The 14,007-nt window shown below is 41.6% G+C and overlaps 2 protein-coding genes across 4 annotated transcripts in view; one reads left to right on the top strand and one right to left on the bottom strand.

The window, feature by feature from the left end:
* Positions 1–326, bottom strand: part of EFEMP1 (EGF-like fibulin extracellular matrix protein 1) — a 66,332-nt gene extending 66,006 nt beyond the window's left edge. The window contains exon 1 of one of the 2 annotated variants that reach the window (XM_002709858.6): positions 88–326. The gene's annotated coding sequence lies outside the window, so the exon portion shown is untranslated. Of the gene's footprint in view, positions 1–21 lie in introns of both variants that reach the window. The other variant, XM_008254384.5, reaches the window with a different exon arrangement.
* The window catches only part of LOC149128100 (uncharacterized), a 401,020-nt gene that overhangs the window by 315,232 nt on the left and 71,781 nt on the right, over positions 1–14,007 (top strand). The gene's annotated exons all lie outside the window — the stretch shown is intronic.

Raw genomic sequence — 14,007 nt, 5'->3', positions numbered from 1 at the left:
CCTCAGGTTACCCCAACTCACTCTCAGGCGCGCGGCCCCGCGGGCACTGGGCGCTCTCGGGGCGACCCCCGCGTCGGGGGCTCCTACCTGCGCGGCCGCGCTGCGCTCCGGGCCCGGGCAGCGAGGGGAGTGCGCAGGGGAGGGCAGCCCCGTGGGTCTGAACTGGCGAGGTCTGGCAGCGGCTGCAGCTGCAGGAGGAGGAGGAGGAGGAGGAGAAAGGGAGGGAAAGGGGGAGGGCAAAGGGGGGCGGAGGAGCTAGCGGAGGGAGGTGCGAGCGCTGAGTCAAGAGCGAGCCGTGCTGCTGGGTCCGCGCCCCCTGCGCCAGGGGCCTCGGCGCCGCCCTGGCCTGCCCGGCCCTTGCCAGCGCCTCGCTCGCTCGCCACACGCCTCCGGACCCCAGGCGACACAGGGCACCTTGGGGATGCTTCCAGCCTCCAGGGACATTTATGGAGTCCCAGGGAGGGCAAACTTCTAGAGAGCTATGAGGGTCCCTAGAAGTTGCTTAATATTTTCTTTTTGCTGGTAAGTGAATCCTAGGAGAGTAAATGAAGCCCATTCATGGAACTAGTACTGTCGCCTTGTCTTTCGGATTATTTTGAGGTGGTGTTTACTTTTCAGAAAGAGAAAAATGAACACCCATTCATTCATTCAACAAATGTTTGTGACCTATAATGTGCAAGGTATTGGGAACTGGCCAAGTACAATTCACACTAACCAAATTGTGAGGTAGGGATTTTGGTCTCTGATATTTCTCTTTTCTGTGTCCCTTTTGTCACTTACATCTTTTCTTTTCTCCACTGGTTCACTTGCCAGAGTCTCCAGTACTGCTCATTCGAATTTGGGCATTTCTCTTTTACCTTTCACAATAATGGTATAATTTCACGAATCTGCAGAAGAAAAAAAATTACAGATTTTTTCTGACTTCATTAACTCACACCGCACAGATCGCCCTTATCCCTGAAACTCCCACTGGAAAGTTAGAGTAATAGTTTGTTTCCAATGCAGCTGAGTCTTCTGAGAACTGAACAGCCAATGACAAGGGTACTTCAAAAAGTTATGGAAATGTGTAGCATGATAAAAACTATGCGTGGATTTCAAATTATGTTGCACCCAAATAAGCATTTTCAAATTCCATTTTCTGAGGAGGGAGGGAGGGAAGTATGGCTATCTTAAAAAATAGTCCATTTTCTATGATCTTTTAACCTCCCTGTACAATTTCATGAATGAGAGGACATATGCATTGAAGGAATTAAGAAATAGGCAGAGGTAACTGAGCACAGATGGGACAGTGGTAGAGGCTACAGGAGAGTCGGGTGGAAGCTGCTCTCCTCATTTCTGGCAGATCTGGGGGATTTCCTAACCCTTGCCAGTTTGGAAGTGAGCTACCCAATACTGGACAAGGTCAGAGGAGCTCCGTGACCTTCTCTGAACCTCACTAGAGTGTACTGCATTATTCTAATTGCAATGATGATATTTGCATAAAATTCTAGCATCATCATTAATGACCTCCAAACTTTTGTCTTTTTTAAAAGGATCTTTGCTTTTGGTACAGAAAAAAAAATCTTTCCAGATCTTTTCTTCTATTTCATTTGAACTCTATCTCTCCAGTCCGTTCTCTAGAAAAATGAGGTAAAAACTCTCAAAATGCTGTCTCCAGTCTGGATCTCTCCCTGTACATCGCCTCCTGACTTGTTATCTTCATTTGGACATCATCTAGACTTTTTTTTTTTTTAAGATTTTATTTATTTATTTGAGAGGTGGAGTTACAAACAGTGAGAGTGAGAGACAGAGAGAGAGGTCTTACTTTTGCTGGTTCACTCCCCAAATGGCAACTGACGGAGCTGTGTCAATCTGAAGCCAGGAACCAGGAGCTGCTTCCTGGTCTCCCATATGAGTACAGGGGCCCAAGGACTTGGACCATCTTCTACTGCTTTCCCAGGCCATAACAGAGAGCTGGATCGGAAGTGGAGCAGCTGGGACTTGAACCGGCACCCATATGGTATGCTGGTGCCGCAGGTGGAGGATTAACCTACTGTGCTACAGTGCCAGCAACTGGACATTTCTTAGGAACAGGTCTGCTGTTCCCATTCTCTCCCTCAACTCACGCCACCCACCTGCTTCTCCACCTCAGTTCATAGCAACTTCATTGTTCCACTTGCTCAGGACCATGGACTGATCCTTTATTTATTTTATCCTCACATGTCCTATATTCATCTTTCAGAAAATTCTATTGACTCCACCTTCAAGATATAATCCAGAACAGGACTACTTATCATCATCTTTGTAACCTGCTGTAAGGCACCACCATTTGTCACCATTTGTTGTTGCAACAGCTTCTTAACCTGACTGCTGCTTATACCCTTGTTCCCTTGTAGCCTTTTGTCAGCAGAAGTGCAGGTGCAAGGAAACATAGCGTATGCACTCTTAGGTCTGGGTTCCTTCACCCCCTGTGTTTTTGGGATGAATCATTGTTAAGTGTATCAGAAGTTCATTCCTATTTATTGCTCTGTAGTAATCCATTGTGTGGATATATCCTGATTTATCTGTTCACCTGTTGATAAATATCAGTATTATTTGTGAATAAAGGTGTTATGGGCATTCACATAGAAATATTGATGTAAACGGCCGGTGCCGCAGCTCACTAGGCTAATCCTCCACCTTGCGGCGCCAGCACACCGGGTTCTAGTCCTGGTTGGGGCGCCAGATTCTGTCCCGGTTGCCCCTCTTCCAGGCCAGCTCTCTGCTGTGGCCAGGGAGTGCAGTGGAGGATGGCCCAAGTGCTTGGGCCCTGCACCCCATGGGAAACCAGGATAAGTACCTGGCTCCTGCCATTGGATCAGCGCGGTGTGCCGGCCGCAGTGCCCCGGCCGCGGCGGCCATTAGAGGGTGAGCCAATGTCAAAGGAAGACCTTTCTCTCTGTCTCTCTCTCTCACTGTCCACTCTCCCTGTCAAAAAAAAAAAAAAAAAAAAAAAAAAAAAGAAATATTGATGTAAACATGTGTTTTCTTTTGGGTAAATGCTTAGGAGTGGAATTGCTAAGTCAAGCCAGTAGGCGTACATTTAATTTTATAAGAAAGTGCCAAACTGTTATCCAAAGTGAGGTTACTATTTTACATTCACACCAGCAATATGTAAGAATTCCCTTTGCCCAATATATTTGCCACCATTTGCTGTTGTCAGTCATTTACTGGTATAATGTTAGCCATTCTAGGGGTTGTAAATGGTATCTCATTGTGGTTTTATTTTACATTTCTCTGATGTCTAGTGATACTAATCTTTTTTCATATGCTTATTATCCACCAATGTCTTCCTTTTTATGAAGGATAGAGTCAAAACTTTTATTCATTTCTTTTTTTGTTTTATTACCTATAAGAAATTTTAAAAAGAGTGTTCCTGCAAATACTTTGTCAGATATATATATATATATATATTTTTTTCTCCTAGTCTTTGCCTTTTCAGGTTGTTTGTACTACATTTTGAGAGCATTTAAAAATTTTGATGAGGTTCAGTTTGTTACATTTTTACTTTGTTACATTTTTACTTTATACTTTGTCCTTTTTTTCTGTCCTGTTTAAGAAATCCATCTTGCACAGATCATTTCTGCTCGCCACATCTCAATTCCTGTGTCTGTAAAACGGGAAGGGTAATAGACTCCAGTTCTTAAAGTCCCTGCGAAGACCGAGTGAGAAACTCATCTTACACATGTGAATGACTGCTTTTAGAAATTAGAAGGTATGCTTTGGGGGTGTAATTGATCATTCCTCCACCCTAAGGCAACCTTCCTATTTTGACTAGTCTAAATGTGACTCAATTGGCAATGCCATTCTAAGGCTGTTGCTTCACAGGTAGGCCACTGCCCCAAGTGGGACTAATCAGAATGAAAAGGATGAGTTTCTTTTCTACAATAGGGGAAAGACTGCAGGCTGACGAGGAATGGGAAAAAATTGAGTGTGCTGCTCCAGCTGCCACTGGCAGTCATGGTACAGCTCAGAAGTAAGCCGTCCCCAGGCCATAGGTGAGCCATGCTGTATGTGGCCAACAAATGGGAAGAATGTGGATGTCCACTCATTCTAGAGTCCAGGATACTTTGAGTGGTCCTCCATGATGTTTTAAATTAATTTTAAAATCAGAGGAAAAAATCCTGCCTGGATTGTATTTGTCTTTATACTAATACATCATAAACTATAAATTTTTATCATAGAGAGAACCCTTGAAGACAAAAGTGTCTAGCAACCACTGAAGCTGTATTGTGGCCCTTTAGAACTTTTTAAGTCAGCCAGACATAGATCTTGTACTACCTCTGCACCTCCAGTTTTGGATAATATATCTTCTTATGGCTCAGGCTAGTTTGAGGCAGGCGTTTAGTCCCTTCCTAGCCCAAGAAAGCTGCTTACCTTGGAAATTCTGCCTCTTGTGATGTGTTGAGCCTGAGCCATGCACTTCAAACTGTCAAGCCTTGAGTGTTTCTTATAAGAGATAGCAACTCAGCCTTTCTACTCCTGGGTGAGCCAACTAATAAACCATTTCTGCTAGGATCAGCTTCTGAGTATACCATCTGTGTGTGTGTGTGTGTGTGTGTGAGAGAGAGATTTTCACAGATTTAAGATGTGCCTTCTCCCTTTAACAGGGACTGCCTCAAGAAGGCAATTTTAGCTTCTCTTAATGTGATTTGAAAATTGACTGGTGAACAGGTTTTTAAGGGAGATCTTTGCTCCCCAGCTGCCAGATATTACATTATAAGTATCACAAAGAAAAGTTTATAGGATTAATTTTTCTTTAATATTTACCTTTTAAAATTATTGAAAATAATTCAAAATGTCAAGATCCCACCTGACCTTTAATTTATTGAGCCACAGGAAGTAGGTATTTGGCCTTCAGTTAAGATGTTGATTAAGACTCATTAGAGTACTTGGGTTCAAGTCCCAACTCTGCTCCTGATTCCAGTATCCTGCTAATGTAGTCCTTTGGAGACAGTAAGTGATGGCTGAAGTAGCTGGATTCTTGCCACCTACATGAGAGACCTGGATTGAGTTCCCAGCTCCTGACCTGTGAAGGCCAGCCCCAGCCATTGCAGGCATTTGGGTAGTGAATCGGGGGGATGGGATCTCTCTCTCTCTCTCTCCTCTCTCTCTTTCTCTGTTTCCATCTCTCTGCCTCTTAAATCATAATAATAAAATAATTGAGTCATAGAACCAATAAGTCCTTTGGTTAAAACCTGAGTAAGCAAATCCACTGGTATGTGTGGAAAAGTGAAATCTGTGAGAAAATGAATTCAGATAGAAGAGGTAAAGATGGAACAGTTACATGAGGATTAACACCCAGGACTTCTCCAGTTTTTGCACTGAATGGTATGTGTCCTGGGAAACCTCTCTGTCCAAGGCAAACCTAAAGGTTTGTGTAGTGGGAAGTTATAGTGGAAAGCAAATGGGACAAGTAGCCAGAATTTCATTCCTGGACTTGACCATGCTCTAGCTGGGTGACCACTGTAGTCACCAAACTTGCTTGAGTCTTTCTGCACATGTGTTAGCCAGGGCAACAACATTTATCTAGAGTTACTGTATTGTACTTGCCTATTGCCATCACATTGTACTTCCTGCAGTTATCACATTGCTTTTGCCTGTTCTTCATCTACTCTGTCTTCTTCTAGTACAAATATCCTGGTTTTCCTTTGAAAGCCAGGAAATATACAAAGGGAAATTGCCTAAAAAGGTTCTAAAAGAGAGTTATGGGGAAATGGCCTCATGCCAGCATAAGAATGTCAAGGCTATTAGGCCTGGTATTGTGGCAGAATTACTGCCTTCTGTAGTGGTTTACCTGGGTTCTGTGTGCTGGTAAGACTGGGGTCACAATGAACACTGTTCCATGCTCCTCTGATTGTAAGCCAGCCCATTCTAAAGTCAAGACTTCTTGGCTTTAGCCATGACTTTGCGAGCTACAAGGCAGGGCAGAAATTGAGGCACCCTTAAGCCCTTATTTCATTTGGGCTCTTTGCCTGTCTTATTCTTACCTATCCTTGAATCCAGACAGCATGTTTTGAATTACGACATTTCCAGTGCCCATGATTTGCATGGAGGTTATTTTTCCTCTGCTTGATTGGGTGAGCATGTACCCAAGCCTTGTATATCATAACGTCAAATCCTGTAACCACAGTGATTGGTCCAGGAATGGCAGACACACCCTAATACACTTCCAATAAGAGGGCAATAGAACCTGAGGCTTGGATACAGAGAGCTTGGGTTTCAGTTTTAAGGGTGCTACTTGTAGACTTTGTGAATCTAGGAGTGTTACTTAACCTCTTTGGCCCTCAGTTTCCTGGTATGAAAAATGAGGGGGCAATGATGATTTGTTCCTGTAGAAGTTTTTATGAGTACTAAAGAAAGAAAAGCATACAAGCCCCTTAGTACTGTTCCTTGCCTATAGCTACTGTTATTGTTACTGGTCATGGTGGCCTAACCCATATTGGTCTTTGCTATGAGCTTAGTAAATCAGATTCATTGTGTGATAAGATAGATTATTAAGTTTAAAAATTCTCTTCACGTGCTGCAGTTGGTGCCTGGATATTGGAAATGTGTAGCACCAACATAAGCAACATCAGAGATGAAGGCCTTTTTTGAATAAATGGCTCTGAGGAACCTGAAATTCCAAAATTAAAACATAATACATTTGTATTCCCTTACTGATAAGTAGTAAGGACACTTACGTGTCAGAAACCGAGGGAACCAGTTTATGAGCACTAGCTGAACAGCACTGTTAACTATCCCTATTTTGCTAAAGAAGAGACCGAAGCATGGAGTGGTTAACTTCCTTGCCCCGGGTACATAGCTAGTGAGCAGGAAAACAGAGGCTCAAAAGCAAGCAGTCCAATGTCAGAACCTCTGCTCTAAGAACTGCATTGGGGCCGGTGCCATGGCGCACTAGGTTAATCCTCTGCCTGCGGCGCTGGCATCCCATATGGGCGCCAGATCTAGCCCCAGTTGCTCCTCTTCCAGTCCAGCTCTCTGCTATGGCCTGCGAGGGCAGTGGAGGATGGCCCAAGTTCTTGAGCCCCTGCACCCACAATAGGAGGTCAGGAGGAAGCACCTGGCTCCTGGCTTCCGATTGGTGCAGCTCCAGCTGTTGTGGCTACTTGGGGAGTGAACCAATGGAAGAAAGACCTTTGTCTCTTTCTCTCTTACTCTCTGTAACTCTGCCTGCCATATAAATAAATAAAATTAAAAAAAAAAAAAAGAACTGCATTCCTCCCTGCCCACCACCAGCTGAATGAATATAGGGTGGCAGAGATAAAAAGAAGCACGGGTGATTTCTTTAATGGAATTAACAATGGAGACTCAAACAGGGCGCATAGATTGAGCAGAATGCAGTTGGAGACAGCAATGAATCCATCTTGTTAAATAGCTCTGGGCTTAGGGGAATCTGAGGTGTTAAACACTTGAAGGTTTGGTGGGGGAAAAGTTACCATTTCAGAAGGGACTCACACATGTTGATAACCTTGCACTTAATACTGTGCTTTAAGGGTCTATCATTTGGAGCGTGTCCCACTGAAACTCTCAGTGTGGCTCAGGTTCAAGGGCGGTTCACTGAGGTATAGTCTAATTATGTGCAACAGGGACCCACTGTGGGTATCTCTGGCATGCTAGAGACCAAGACGTGAATTACAGAGTCAGTATACAATTTCTGGCCATGTAGCAAAACCAGGCAACGTTGGGGTCTCCTTGGTTTGTAGAGGTATATTCTTTTCTGAAACTGCTGAATAGAAGCCCAGCTGGAACTAGAACCGGCAGAATAATCTTCTGCCTTTTATAAAAAGTGTTCATTGTTAAATCCCAGTCTTCTTGGGAAACTGATAAAAATCCATCACTGACTACTGATTGCCTTGTTAATGCATTCTTGTAAAAATGATATTAATTAAATTAAATTATTTGTTTTCTTTGGTTGCTTTCATATTGATACTTAAAATTTAATATTTTTGAATAGATAAACTTCTTATTTTTGTTCATGGAAATATTCTCATGATACACATGCATATGGATTTCCAATGTACTTACCATGATTGAAACAAATCCTTGGAATAGGTAATTTCTAAAAGGCTTTTCAGTGCTAAGATTCTTTGATTCTATGTTGTCTTTCATTGCTGACTTGGAGTCAACATAAGGCCAACAGAAAGGATAAGTTTAAATGAGTTTTTAACCAATGCTGTCTTAAAAAATATGTAACAGTGGTGGGTGGGTATCTGGTGTAGGGGCTAAGATGTCAGTTGGTATGCCCACATTCCATATTGGAATGCCTGGGTTCGAGTCTTGGCTTTGCCTCCAATTTCAGCTTCCTGCTAATGCACACCCTGGGAGGCAGCAGGTGTTGACTCGATTAGTTTGGGTCCCTTAACATCTACGTGGGGGACCTGTATTGAATTTCTGACCCATGGCTTTGGCCTAGCCTGGACCTGGCTGTTGTAGGTATTTGGGAAGCGAACCAGTGGTTGGAAGATGTCGCTATTTTATCTGCCTTTCAAATAAATAAACAAATGATTAAATAATACATACAATCATAAATATTATTGGTAAACAGCATACATAAATAATTATAAACTTGCACACAGAAGACAATGTATATTTATTTACTTGACTGCTAAAATATTCCCCAAACATTAACCTACCATGTGATTGGTGGCCTGTGCTTTAGAGGAGGACTCACTGAAATTCGTGGTGTTAGATTACAGCTTTGACCTCAAAACATATTGACAAATCTGCATTTATGTGACATTAATCTGCCTGAAGTATGTCATTGCTGTGTTCTTTGTTTTAGTCAGTGCTAGATGTATTATTACTTGGAATATGTTTGGTAAAACTCTCTTACTGAATGCCAAATGGACATGAGAAAACTTTCAGTCATCTGGACCTTGTAGATTGTTCTGAAATTTTTGGAATTTTATTGGAGACTTCATTTCATCATAGAGCAGAGAATACCTTGGATGAATAAAAGGCAAATCAATCAGAAATGATTAGAAACAGTAATTAGAATTTCCTTGGAGAGATAAAAATGTATGATGTAAATCCACTGCCTTGCAAAAAAGATTGCTTTCTAACAAGTTATCAGATCTTCCAGAACAACTTCAGATGTGGACACAGATGTGGACTTTTTTTTTTTTTTTCCGCCTCTAGTTCTTCCCTCTGTTCTTTCAAAATTAACTTTTCTGGAAACGTCATTTCACTAATCAAGGTTGATGGAGTTTCAAGATGATTGTATTATGGAGCATGAAATTAGAAATAATACCGTATGAAAATTGATAATTTTATTTCAATATGTAATTTAAAGTACTAGATAATGACTCTTTTTATTTTGCCAGTTTGGAAACTTTCAGTAATATTTTGTTGATTTGGAGGCAGGCATTTGACCCAGCCATTAAGATACTCACTGTGTCCCACATCGGAGTACCTGGGACTGAAACCAGGCTGTGGCTATTGACTTCAGCTTCCTGCTAATGCGCATGCCGGGAGGCAGCAAGGTGATAGCTCACAATAGCTGGGTGCCTGTCACCATCTGAATTAAATTCACTGCTCCTGATTTTGGTCCCCACTTAAGGCATCTGAGGAGAGAACCTGTGAATGGGAGCCCTTTCTCTTTGTCCCTCTGCCTCTCAACTAAAAGTCAAAAAGTATTTTATGATCTTTAGAGTTTTGTATGTTCCAATTTTATTTGACCTTGCTTGAATGATTTTCTTCTTACATTTTGTGGATTTTTATTACAACAGAGGTGTTTCTCATCTTTTCTTTTGTAAAAACTTAATATTATACCTTGATGCTAATTACTGATAACAAAATGGGCTTCAAAAATTTATGAAAATATTTAATTTTTTAGAGAACAATGATTCAAACAAAATCATAGAACCTTTGTGTATGTTGACATTTAGGATTTCAAAAATTCATAATAGCATAAGTTAGACTGATTTATGACTTTTTCCCTTAGTATGTCATACCCTATACCAATGGATCTCCTGAGACCACAGCCTAAAAATGGTATGGACATTATTATTTTCTCTTTGCTCTTAGAGGAACTTAAAACATAAATTATTTTGAAGAACTAGCATTAACTTCTTTGTTACTGTAGCATGTGGAAAGGCTGAAAAAATCCCTTTTTGCTTGGAATTTATAGTATGCTGCTCAGGGATAAAATATAAGGAATGACATATTTGACATTTATTGTTGATTAAATAGGGCAAATGTGGAAACTCTATTCAAGGTAGGAGGTTAAAAGTTTACATACCCACAAGAGAGATATTGCAAGGATATTGCTTGGATTTAGATGTTTTCTTCTTCTTTTAAGAACTCTGCTCTAGCAGATACCTCTATTGTAACTAATTTGCTTAAAAACCCAAGCATTGTAAAACATTGTTGAATTTTTCAGTTCAGTTAGAAGAATGGCAGGATCAGAAAGGACTTTCCAAACTGACTTTAAAAAATAGATGCATTCATTTCATGAAAAGGAAAAAGAAGAAAAAGGAGATCTTAGCAACCATTTTCTCCAACTTTCTCTAGAAACGTGCGCCTTAGGTAATTTGTCCAAGTTAACACACTGTTCAGTGGCAGTGAAAGATCAGGACAGCATGGTTTGACTTCCCATCTTTGGAGCTGTCCCATCTCTACAGCATCCTTTGTCTACTTGACATAATTAATCTTTGTATTATCATCCGTCCATTCACCACACATTGAGCATTTGACGGAAGCATGTTTCTAGCTATCAGGGAGCTGTTGAGTGTAGCTAACATGTACATGTGCAAAATGAAATGAGTGTTATCTGTCTCTTCTGCAAGGCTGTGATCTTGAAGGCAGCGACTGTGTTTATGCACTTCCCCAGCAGCCCCCACTGAGAAGATGCTCTTTGAAGATTTATGCACAACGCACTTTACCTCGGGGAATTTCTCCACTGGGCTCTCACTTTACCATGAATGCTCATGTCTGCTTTGATTTCTGTTTCATTGCTTCCTACTAGGAGCCCTCACAACTTGTATCCCCTTTGGACAGATAATTTACCTGGTCAGCTTGCTTTGATTTTGGCTTCTCTCCTGGAGATTACCTTTTATTTTTGATCAATGCTGTGCTCTGCAGATCTTGGGCAAGTGAAGCTCATATCTGCCCTTGCTAGCAAACTCTAGGGATGCTGGACCTAGCCCATCATGGCCAAATCTCTACTGTCTGAGAGCTGAAATTGATGGTTTTATCTTTGTCTTGCTTAGCAAAAGTGTAAGCCTCAACAGATGTTTGTGGGATGAGAGTAAAAACACTTCATAGTATCATATTTGTCCTCATCCTCCTCATCTTTTTATTGAGTGCTTAACTTTGAGAGATTGTGCTGAGTGCTGTATGTGATAAAAAAGTTTCATGATTCAATTTATCATACTCGATACATAAACAAAACTTACTCTTGAACTTCCAGATAGCTTGTTTAAACATATAGGAAACTGTATGAATAAATGTTTTTTTTCACATCTGCATATTGTGAACACTTAATTTGAATATGAGTTTATGTTATATTAAGGGGTTATCTCTTCTTGCAAAATGAACTATCAAATCAATGAAGAAAATAGGGCTGTGCTGTATGTACACACCATTTCCATCATGAGTTCTTTCAAACACTGTCAGAATCCTAGACTGGAGCTAATTAATAAGTAGTAAATAAAAATTTAAAAGTAATATGTGATAATAGTCCCTATATCTTTTCTGTAGAAGTATATTAAAGAGGTACAATAAAAGAAGCTTGATTAGAAGTTGTTTTCAGTGGCTTGTTAACATTTCAAAATTAATTTATTAAGTTTCCAAATAGTCTGTAGTTTTACGACTGTTCTTAGCAGTAATACTTTTTTCCCTGATTATAAAAGTAATACATGTTTAATATAGACATAATACACAGAAAGATATAAAATGTAAATCAGAATAATCCACAATTAATGTTACTTACATATTATCAACCTAAGAAACAATCAGTGTTTACAATGATGTAGGAATATTTCTTTCCAGAGATATGCATAATTGCTCTCTATCCATTTTAAATAGACAGTATTGTTTTTAAAGCATATACATTATACATATAAAATATGATATTTTATATGGTTTAATTTTTGCTTAACATATTAAACATTTATCCACAGTGTGTAATGTTTTGTAAAAATTAGATTAAAGAGATTAGAGAGAGAGAGGGAGAGATGGAAAGAAAAAAACCTTCCATCTGGTTCACTCCGCAGATGGCTGTGATGGCCAGCACTGGGCCAGGCTAAAGCCAGAAGCCTGGAGCTTCATCCAGGTGTCTCACATAGGCCAAACAGCTGGCCTATCTTCTCCTGCTTCTCCTAGGCCTTTAGTAGGGGGTTGGATCAGAAGGGACATGAACTGGTGCCCATATGTGATGCTGGCGTCATAGGCGAAGACATTACCCACTATGCCACAATGCCAGTCCCTCTCTTTTTCTTTTTAATCTGCGGCATTTTCACAATTGAAAATGCTATCACATCATTGTTGTAATTTATATTTCATTAATTACTAGTGAGATTTGTCGCTCCCCCTCTTCATGGAGGAACGACACTAAACCCTGCCTAGGCTTCATATCCGAGTCACGGTACCATTATGTCGCTCCCCGTCTTCGTGGAGGAACGACACAGGACCCTGCGCTGTTCTTTCGTCTGCTCGGCCCTCCCCGGGTTTGCTGCTGGTTCTTCCCCGGTTGGCTGCTGGTCCTTCCCGGGTTGGCTACCGTCCCTTCCACCTCCGTGGAAGGGCGGTTCCCCCTGCCACATTCCCCACTTCCGCGGGGGAGCGGCACACCGCCGGCCGGCTCTCTCGGGGGCTGCACAGGTGTTCCTTCAGATAGATGTTCCCCTTAGATGTTCCTGGTGCATGCCGTCTCTCTCCTCCTTTATAGTCCTCCTCCGCCAATCCCAACTCGGCTGCCCACATGCCGAGTACGCTGCTCTCCTCCAATCAGGAGCAGGATCAGCTCCTGGAGGTCAGCACTCAAGTTGGCAAGAGGCAGCTGCGTAGAAGCTGTTTTCTCCTCTCCCAGCGCCATATTGTGGGAGAGCAGATGCATAGAATAAGTCTTAATTCCAGTAACTCAGTCCAGTCCGGGTTGCTCCCCACACAGCAGAGTGACTGTAGTTGGTGCTCCATGTTTATTAAGGAAATGCAAGAAGTCGAGGCCCAGGAACATTGAATGTTCAAGAAAGCAAGATTAGTCAAGGCCTCTTTGTTAGAGGAGAGGCCTAGTGCCATTAATTTCTTTGTTTACTAATGCCACAGCAGGCCCACCTGGAGAATAACAATCAGGTTCCTGGTTTTTGTACCTCCTTTTTCTTTTTTCTTTTTTCTTTTTTTTTACCACAGGCTCTCCTATCCCAAAGTCTCTCCTTGGCAGGACAGGTCTTTGAGTGGCATGGGCTTATAAATCTGCCATCTTCACCTTTTCTGACAACTGAGTGGGGCAGCCTCTGCAAAATGGTGTAATTTTCCTGAGGATGCAGTCTGAGGTGTTCCAGTTTGTACCCTGGCACCTGTCGTAGAGCTGGAGCTCTCAAGATTCCAAAGTGACATTGTTTTCTGGGAACCTCAGTGCTCTGAGTCCACCCAGTTACCATGCAGAAGGGAGGGAAATGCCACTTGCTCCCTCTTGGGCTGTACGTTGTCACATGGATACTAAAGTAAAATTGCATGGGACAGCAATATTTACTCAGTTAAACTCATAAACACCTTTTCTTAAGAATCAGTGTGTGAGGCTTTGATGGGGGAAAAATCTAGGTGACAGCACTATGCTCAGTGCAGGATGCTACACTCTTCTCATCCTTAACCACTGTGTCTGTTATTGGATCAAGCTTGGAATGACAGAAAGGATTTTGAACTTTTGCCACAGAGTGAAGAACTTCTGAACGTTTGCTAATTCTAGTCTTCCTTTTGGATATTCTTTGGAAAGAAATGCTATTTTGCTATGTTCTGACTCTTATTTATTATGCCTATTCACCATTA

This window comes from Oryctolagus cuniculus, chromosome 2, assembly GCF_051225735.1.
Source record: "Oryctolagus cuniculus isolate XC-2025 breed Fujian yellow rabbit chromosome 2, ASM5122573v1, whole genome shotgun sequence".
In the NCBI taxonomy this organism is placed as follows: Eukaryota; Metazoa; Chordata; class Mammalia; order Lagomorpha; family Leporidae; genus Oryctolagus; species Oryctolagus cuniculus.
This window is presented reverse-complemented; position numbering and strand designations above follow the sequence as displayed.